The sequence below is a fragment of the Tamandua tetradactyla genome, chromosome 11 (genome assembly GCF_023851605.1).
Source record: "Tamandua tetradactyla isolate mTamTet1 chromosome 11, mTamTet1.pri, whole genome shotgun sequence".
In the NCBI taxonomy this organism is placed as follows: Eukaryota; Metazoa; Chordata; class Mammalia; order Pilosa; family Myrmecophagidae; genus Tamandua; species Tamandua tetradactyla.
Window position 1 is genome coordinate 25,026,011 of NC_135337.1, and position 8,691 is coordinate 25,034,701.

Here is an 8,691-nt window from a genome sequence, read left to right on the forward strand (position 1 = left end):
AAATATCCCAGAACCAAGTGAATTGTTTGAATAGATGTACTCTTGCTGACTCATTTTAAGCACACAGTCGAAGCAATAATGCCTAACAATTTATTTCCCATATGTATAATTTATTTTTATTGCTTTATTTAGTACCTGGCATTTATTTCTATCTTTCAGGGCTCATGTAGCTAATTTGTGAAAATCATCTTGAATTATGTGCCTGTCTCTAAAGGGACTAACAACTTTATTCAAATTAAAGTTGCTCCAAGTTACACATGGGTACCTGATCAATATAGAGCAAAGATAGCATCTGGAGATTTAGGCTTTAGTCCTGATTCCATCACCGGCAGCAGCATATTCTTAGTCAAGATAATTTAATATTCTAAATTTCAGTGTTCTCATCTATCAAATGAAAGGGTTGGTGTAATTCTCCTTTAGATAAGCTCCTAAATTGTGTTTTTAAATAATATAAATTATTTACGTTTTTTATAAAAATGAAATTAAGATTAATCCCTTTAAAGCTACAGGTTACAGTGCTTGACATATAGATGATTAATAGGATTGATACTAAACATTTAGGATATTAACTAAAGTTCCAACTGTATTTCTGTGATGCCACATTTCCATTATTATCCGACCCCCGGCCCCCCACATTAAAGTAGCTTCTTAAGAAAAACAATCCTCTCAGGAAGAAAACAAACACACCCTAAACAATTAAATCTGAATTGTTGGATGTTGATTAAATATACAGTCTTGAAACAAGGTGCTTGAGTTCTGAATTCCACAATTTGATCCAAAATATCAAGAGACAGAATATGACATTATACAAACATGTACGGTAGAGTAAGAATATATGATAATATAAAAGTTAGTTTTCTTTCCAAAAGAAAACAAGTGGAGAATGAGATGTGTGAGAAAAGGAAAGAATTGTTAGAAGAGGATAAGTACGTGAAAGATGGGAAGTGTCACTTTGAGAGTCCCAAGATCTGGCCATCTTGCCCTTAGTTAAAATGGGGTTAAGAGAGGGAAATAGAAACCTTAGTTTAGTGTGTGACCTGAGAGCAGAGAGAACTTATGCCTTGCTTCCCATGAAACAACGAGATGGGACGCAATGATCATCTTTGAAAAGTCCCCACCTCCTACCCGGGTGGCAGAGAAACGGTTCAATAAAGGGCCTTGATTAATGGACCTGAGCCTTACCCCTAACTTTTGCAGGGAAAATAGTGAAAACTCTCAGCCTTCAATGGAAAAAAGTTCATGCTTAGGGAGGACTGGTGAATCTGCTGAAGCCTGAGTGGGGAGAAGAGAGAATCAGAGTAATTGGGCCTGATGGTCAAATACTATGGAGGGACTGTGAATATTAGCACACATGTGAGCACAAGAAATTGACATCAGTTGAGGCAAAGTATGTCAAAATTAATCACAAGAACACCAGTGGGTATCCATGAGTGGCATATCCTCTCCACGACGCACATACATAATATGCCACTTTAAAGGAAGAGGAAGTATAAACTTGATTAGACTGGGTCATCTTTTCCTTAAAATGATTGCTCTATTAGTAGAAGTCTTAAACTAATAGAGACTAGGTTATATATAAATATATATACATATGTGTGTATATATATATATATAGTTACCACTGTTATTATCTTCATTATATTCATTGTAATAATAATTTTCATAGATTTACCAGACTGCTTTTAGCTCTAGTTCTCATGTTCCTTATACTAATTTTAACTCAAAACTCAGCTACTTAGAATCATACAGAGTCTACTTCGGCTTAGGATATAGAAATCTGCAGTGACTGTCACTCCCACACTAACAATGAGCAGAAGCCAGAAAACTACATGAGCATAACTCTTTTTGAGTCCATCAGAGAGTTGAGATGCCAAGGAAACCTGGAAACCTAAATTCCAAAGAGACACAGATCTCCCCCAAAAAGAGACAGGATACAGCGCTGTTTAACTTGAAGCAGAGCACAGAGGAAGCTGCAGCCCTTTCACAAGCAGGCACAGAGAAATCACCTAAATTTTAACAAATTATTAAAAGTCAAGTTTGGGCTAAAATCTCAGTCTAGACTAGTTAGAAGCCCTAGATGCATGGGAAGTTTACACTCACTTGTGAGCTCTTTCCTACTGGTCTCTACCAGGGGTTAATGAGAAAGACTGGGGACAGGACAGGGGGCCCAGGGAGAGCAATTCTTGCAGGAAGTGATTGGAGGCTGTTATGATACAAGTATAAAGCCTTAATTGCTTCTCCAGACCTTTATCTCTCTCAAGGAAAAGTTGTTTCTTTTAAAAATGTGGAACACTTCATAAATTTGCATCTCATTCTTGAGCAGGGGCCATGCTAATCTTTGTATGGTTCCAATTTTAGTATATGTGCTGCTGAAGTGAGCACATCAAGGAAGAGTTTTAAACTGCTGGAAGAAAGGCAGCAAATCCAATCACTTCTAAGGCACAAGTAAAGACCCATTGTAGCTAAGAGAAAACCACAAAAAAATTATATATTCTCCCACTTAGGAAAAGACAGTTTGGGGACAGTTTGGGGCCTAATAACCCATACTTATACAAGCAGAGGTCTGCTAATTCTGAGTCAGAATGGAAAACCCAACCGCACATACATGGGAGGGTTTGGCTGCTCTGGGGTGAAGGGACAGGAATGTTAAGAGAGTATCACCCCCAATGCCCAGGTGTAAAGTACCTGCCTAAGACTGAGACTGGACCAGGGTAACAAAATTGCTTCACCCTTATCATGAGTCCAATACTAAATAATAAGCAACAGCAGTCCACTTTTGGGGGAGGGTCAACGGCAAAGAGTAAGAGATCCCTTTGTGGGGATGTGCAGTGTGCAGGAATGGCTGAAAGCTAAAGGTGGAGCCCAAACACTGAGAAATAGTCCCCTCCCCCAACACCACAGCACTCACCCTAAGTACAAAGCACTAATTGTATACTGCTAAAGGAATTGCAGACTGTGGCACACTAAATGCAACGAAAGCCAGACCATATCCTATACCTAGTCCAAATCCAGACTAGATTCATTTAACCTCCCAAACGAAAGGCCTGACAGAAATGATGAGCCTATTTTCTGGCATTAATATTATTTAACAGCGAATCCACCATTATACATATGATTTCAGTAATTCAATGAAAAAAATATGAGGCACAAAAAATGTAAGGGGGAGAAATCATTGTCAAAGATTAAGCAATAAAAAAAACAGACTCAGAGATGATGGAGATGGTGAAACTTTGAGACAAACTGAAAATAAATTATTAATATTGTGATGAATCTAGTGGGAAAGGTTGACAACATCAATGATTACATAGTTTCAGCATAGAAATGGAAAATATAAAAAACATAAAATCAGAGATGAACTGTTCATTGAAGGAAAAGAGAAAGTGAATGTCGCCAAAGAAATATTTAAAGATATGAACAAGTATTTACCCCAAATTATTAGACATCAAACCCAGATGTAAGAATCCCAAAGAACTCTAAGCAAGATGAATATCTTTACTATACAAGAAAGCCAGCAGTCAATGGAGTGTGAAGGGTACAAATGAAGGGAAGCACAAAAGACAAGCTTTCATGTATAATATAAATAACCTAGAACCATTCCTTAGACTTAATTGACTATTTAAAGCAAACATTATAACAAAGGATTGCGGCATTTAAACAATATGTAATTGTATTAATCAGGATTTTCCAGAGAAACAGAACCAACAGTATATAAGTAAATACACCAAGATATTTATTATAAGGAATTGGTTAATGCAACCATGGGGGCTGGCAAATTTGAATTCCATAGGGAAGGCCACAAACTGGAAACACAAATAAAGTCATGTTGAATTCTCTGTCTGAATTCCCCAGGGGAAGCCAACTGCCTGGAAATTCTGTCAAGAGCTAAACTTGAAGTTGAGTCAGAAATTATTCTTCTAACTTCTGCAATTCTTAGTTTTGGCTTTTAAGACCTCCACCTGAGTAGATGAGATTTCCCCACATTGCTGAGGACAATCTCCTTTGTTGATTATAGGTGCAGTCAACTCAATTGCAGATAAAATCAACTCATTGTAGATGTGAATCCCATTCATAAAATACCCTCATGGTAGCAAGCAGGCCAGCGCTTGACTAAACAACTGGAGACCATAAACTAGCCAAGCTGACACATAAAATTAACTATCAAAATAATGCTAAAATATGTAACAACAATATCATGAGGGATGGGAGAAAAGAGATAATTTGAAAATAGTCTTTGATAAGGTAAAGATGTATATTTTAAACTCTTGTCAGAAATGAAAGAAAAGAAAGAAAGCAATGAGTATATAAAATAACACTATTTACCTCCACTATTAACTTATTAATTATACTCATTGCTTGCTTTCTTAATAGTAGAGATAAATAGTATTATTTTATAAAGACAATCTAAAAGAAGGTAGAAAACACAAAGAAAAGATAAGACAAACAGAAAACTATTAGCAAGATGACAAAATTTAATCTAACCATGTCAATAATTGAGGTAAGTGTAAATTGACTATATGTTGTATACAATAAACTCACTTTAAGTATAAAGACAAGGATAAGTTAAAAGCAAAGCAAGAAAACATTCAAATGCTTAGTCAAAAGGAATCTGGAGAAGTTATATTAATATCAGACAAAGTAAACTTCAGAATGAGAAGTACTACTAAGCATAAAAAGGGACTTTACACAATGACAAAAGGGTCAATTCATCAAGAAGACAAAGCATCGCTGAATGTCACAGGATAAAAGATCAATATACAAAATAGCAATGGTTTGTTTATATATATATCAATTGAAGATGGTAATTTTAATATAAAATTCATCTATAAATTATATTACTATAAATATAAATATAAAAGCATCAAAAACATTAAATACTTAGAGATAAATCTGGCAAGATTTGTTTACTGACAACTACAAAATATTAATTAGAGAAATCAAAGACCAGTGTAAATGGAGAGACATACCACGTTCATGGATAAAAAACTTAATATTAATATTTCTGTTTTCTCTGATCTGGTCTCTAGATTCAATGCAATCCCAATAACAACAACAACAACAAAAACAGGTTTTTTAGTAGAAATCAACAAGCTTATTCTAAAACTTTAATGGAGAAATAAAGGATGTAGAATGACAGAGGTAATTTTGAAATAGAATAAGGATGGAGGACATATGCCACTTGAGTTTAAAACTTGCTATAAAGTTGTACAGTGTGGGTGAAGGAATAAGGATACAGAACAATGAAAAAGAAAAAATAGTCCAGAAATAAACCCACACATATATGAGACATTCTTTTACAAAGTTTCAAAGTAATTCATATGTAAGGAATAGTCTTTCAAATAAACGGTGATGAAACCAATAACATCACTTTAATATAAATAACTAGAAACTTTTCAAATTAGCCTAAAATGGATCATTGACTTCAAAGTAAAACCCACAACTATTTTTTTTAAAAGGGCATAGAACAAATACTTGGAATTAGCAATGCTATTTTATATAGGACAAAAAAGTCACAATCCATAAAAAATTGATAAATTGTATATCATCAAAATTAAAAAGTTATGCTTTGCAAAAAATACTATTAAGAAAATGAAAAGGCAAATCACAGACTAGGAGAAAGTGTTTGCCAAACACATATATGATAAAGAATTTGTATCCAGAATATATAAAGAGCTCTCTTAATTTAATAATAAAAAAAAGCCCAATTTTAAAAGTGAGAAAAATATTTGAACAGACACTTCTTTAAAGAAATAGTGATGGTATATAACTGCATGAAAAGATTCTCAACATCATTCATCTTTATGGAATGTAAATTAAATCTTCAGTGGGATATCATAATATATCTATTAGCTAAAATAGAAAGCTGACAACACCGAGATCTGTTGAGGATACAGAATGAAACACTCATGCATCACTGATGGGAATGAAAATTATACAGCCACTTTGGAAAATAGTTTGGAAGTTTCTTATAAATTCAAATATAAACTTACTAAATAACACAACAACTCTACTCCTAGATATTTATTTTTAAAAAAGACAATTTATGAAAACACAAAGACTTGCATGTAAATATTTATAGCATCACAAAGTCACAAGTTCTAAATAGCAGAAATGATCAGATATAGACCCAATATGCTGTCAATTGCCATTTAATCAATGTCTTATAAATTATTTTCTTCTAATCAAAGACAAGAATATTCCACAGTGTTGGACCTGGAATTATCCTTTGTGGAAACTTTGTGTTTCCAATATAACAATTATGATCAATCCTAAGTTTTTCCATAAAACTTTCAGTTGTGTTCAAAGCTTTGAATAATCCATGCATATTACACTTACTGCACTCCTTTAATAAATAAAAATCTTAGGCAACCTGTTATCTTTATGAAGCTATCGATGGTACCGCAAGCACCACAGGGATATGCTGATAAAGAAAGGATTTGGGCCAGAGATAGGAAACAGCAATTCTACTTTAAATGGTTCAAAAATAACTGGAGGACATCTATACATGATAAAAATTGAATTTATTAAGAAGTAATAATTATAGCCATTTAATGTCTATTGTTTTAGTTTTCTAGACTGTTCAAAGTAAATACCAAGATATGGTTCATCTTAAACAATGGGAATTTATTTGTTCACAGTTTTCAGACTGGGAAACATCCAAATCAAGGCAATGCTTTCTTCCTGAAGATTGGCTGCCAACAATTCTTGACTCCTGTGTCACATGGTAAGGCACATGGTGGTGTCTGCTAGTCTCCCTCTTCTCGTCCCAGTTTCATTAATTTCAGCTTCTTGCTTATTTCCATGGCTTTCTCTCTGTGTCTAAATATCGCTCTTTTTTTGAAGACCTCCAGTAACAGAATTAAGACCCATCCTAATGAAGGTGGGGCACACCTTAACTGAAATAACCTCATCAAAAGACTATACTTTAAATTTTTAGTTTAAATTTACAGGAATGGATTAAATTTAAGAACATGGTTTTTCTGGGGTACATACAGCTTCAAACCACCACATCTATTTTTTAAAGATTTTTCAATAAATGCTCATGAATGAATGAGCACAATCTAGAAGAAAGGCATTGTGAACAATTATTTTTCAAATAAAATTAAAATAATATGGGGGTCCATGCAAAGCATGGTGTTTGATCCTTGATTTAAATATTTCTTTTAATAATACTGGAGAATACCCTTTTCTCCTTAACTCTGTTTACCATGTTCCAGTTTCTGATGACATCATTACAAAGGAGATTGCATCTATTTGTACTGTGAGCAAAATAAGTGTTTTGCAAACAGAGCAAACTTTGAGTACACAGTTTTTGCTTTCTCCTCTTTGGCTTCCAATATAGCTGCTTTCTAGCTCAAGAATTGTGCTGAACAATATTGTAGCAACTAGCCATAGAGGCTATTTAAATTTAAATTAATTAAGCTTAAGTAAGATTAAAAATCAGTCCATCAGTTGCCCTAACCTCATGTCTAGTTCTCAATAGCCAATAGGATCTAGTGGTTACTATATTGGGCAGTGTAGATTATAGGAATTTTCTATCATTGCCAAAATTCTATTGATCAGGACTTGGTTAGAGCCAATAACTTCCTATCTAAATTTACCTACTTAAAATAATGCTGCCGTTTCTAAAAGTTTTACTCCCTCCACCATTTTCACCTCTACAATGCCTTTATTTTTCCAATAAATGATTCACTGTGATATTAGGCTGGGGGAAGTCAAGTGTCTGTGTGAGAGAATGTTTCTATTCCAAGATTTTTTTCTCTTACCTCTAATTGATTTAGTTATTGTTGAGACATGGCAGCCTTTCCAAAAAAGTTCCTTTCCTCTTCTCCTGTACTGTTACTTTCCTGGGCCCTACTCTGAGAAAACTGTTGTATTAAATGAGATGCAAGTTTACAACATCATGAAACGCAACAAACAAATTTAATTCCAATTGCCGTACATAAAAGCACCATCAAATGGATTGAATACTGGATGAGTCTTTGAGTAGGGAAATGATAAATGGTTCTATTTTCAGCTCAGGTTTGATGTCTCATAGACTGCCAAGGAGTTCTTTGTTGGGCTTGGTTTTATTTAACAACTTTATTAATGATCTGGAAAGAGGAGTAAACAAGTTTTTAATGAAACTCATCGACGAGTCTGACTGGGAAATGTTACAAAAGCAACTGATGACAAAGAAATTACCTAACGAGATGCAGAGGGCAGTGAACTATTGAACAAAAGCACCTAAAATTGTATTCCATTTGGTAAAAATTAATGTTCAGTACTAAAGATGCCTAATTTCAAAACAAGAGTGCTCAGTGTAGATATAAGGAAAAATAATTTCAGACCGTTGCAGTATTAAATATAATATACTTACAAAGGAAGTATACTTTGTAAGTATAATATACTTACAAAGGAAGCAGTGGATTCCATTCACTTTGACTGAAGTTTTATTTCTGATACAGACAAAATATTTTTTTGACCATGACACTATCATCTTGGGATGTCTAGTTAATCAATAATCAATGTTATAATAAGTTAGACTTTTTTTCAATGACTTGATCTTCAGATTATGTTTTTAATCAGATTGTGTATGTGCAAACAAACACATGGAAAAGGCAAATGGAAATGGAAATATTGTTGTCTATTCAATGCCTAATTCCTTATTGGGAAATACAGCATTTATCAAGAAAACAGACTCCATAATAGCCC

At 33.9% G+C, this 8,691-nt stretch overlaps 1 non-coding gene across 1 annotated transcript; it reads right to left on the reverse strand.

Moving 5' to 3' along the window:
• Nucleotides 1-2,278: 2,278 nt before the first annotated feature.
• On the reverse strand, nt 2,279-2,382 carry LOC143651044 (U6 spliceosomal RNA). The gene has a single exon (XR_013159791.1). It is a non-coding gene; the product is annotated as a U6 spliceosomal RNA (small nuclear RNA).
• Nucleotides 2,383-8,691: the final 6,309 nt, after the last annotated feature.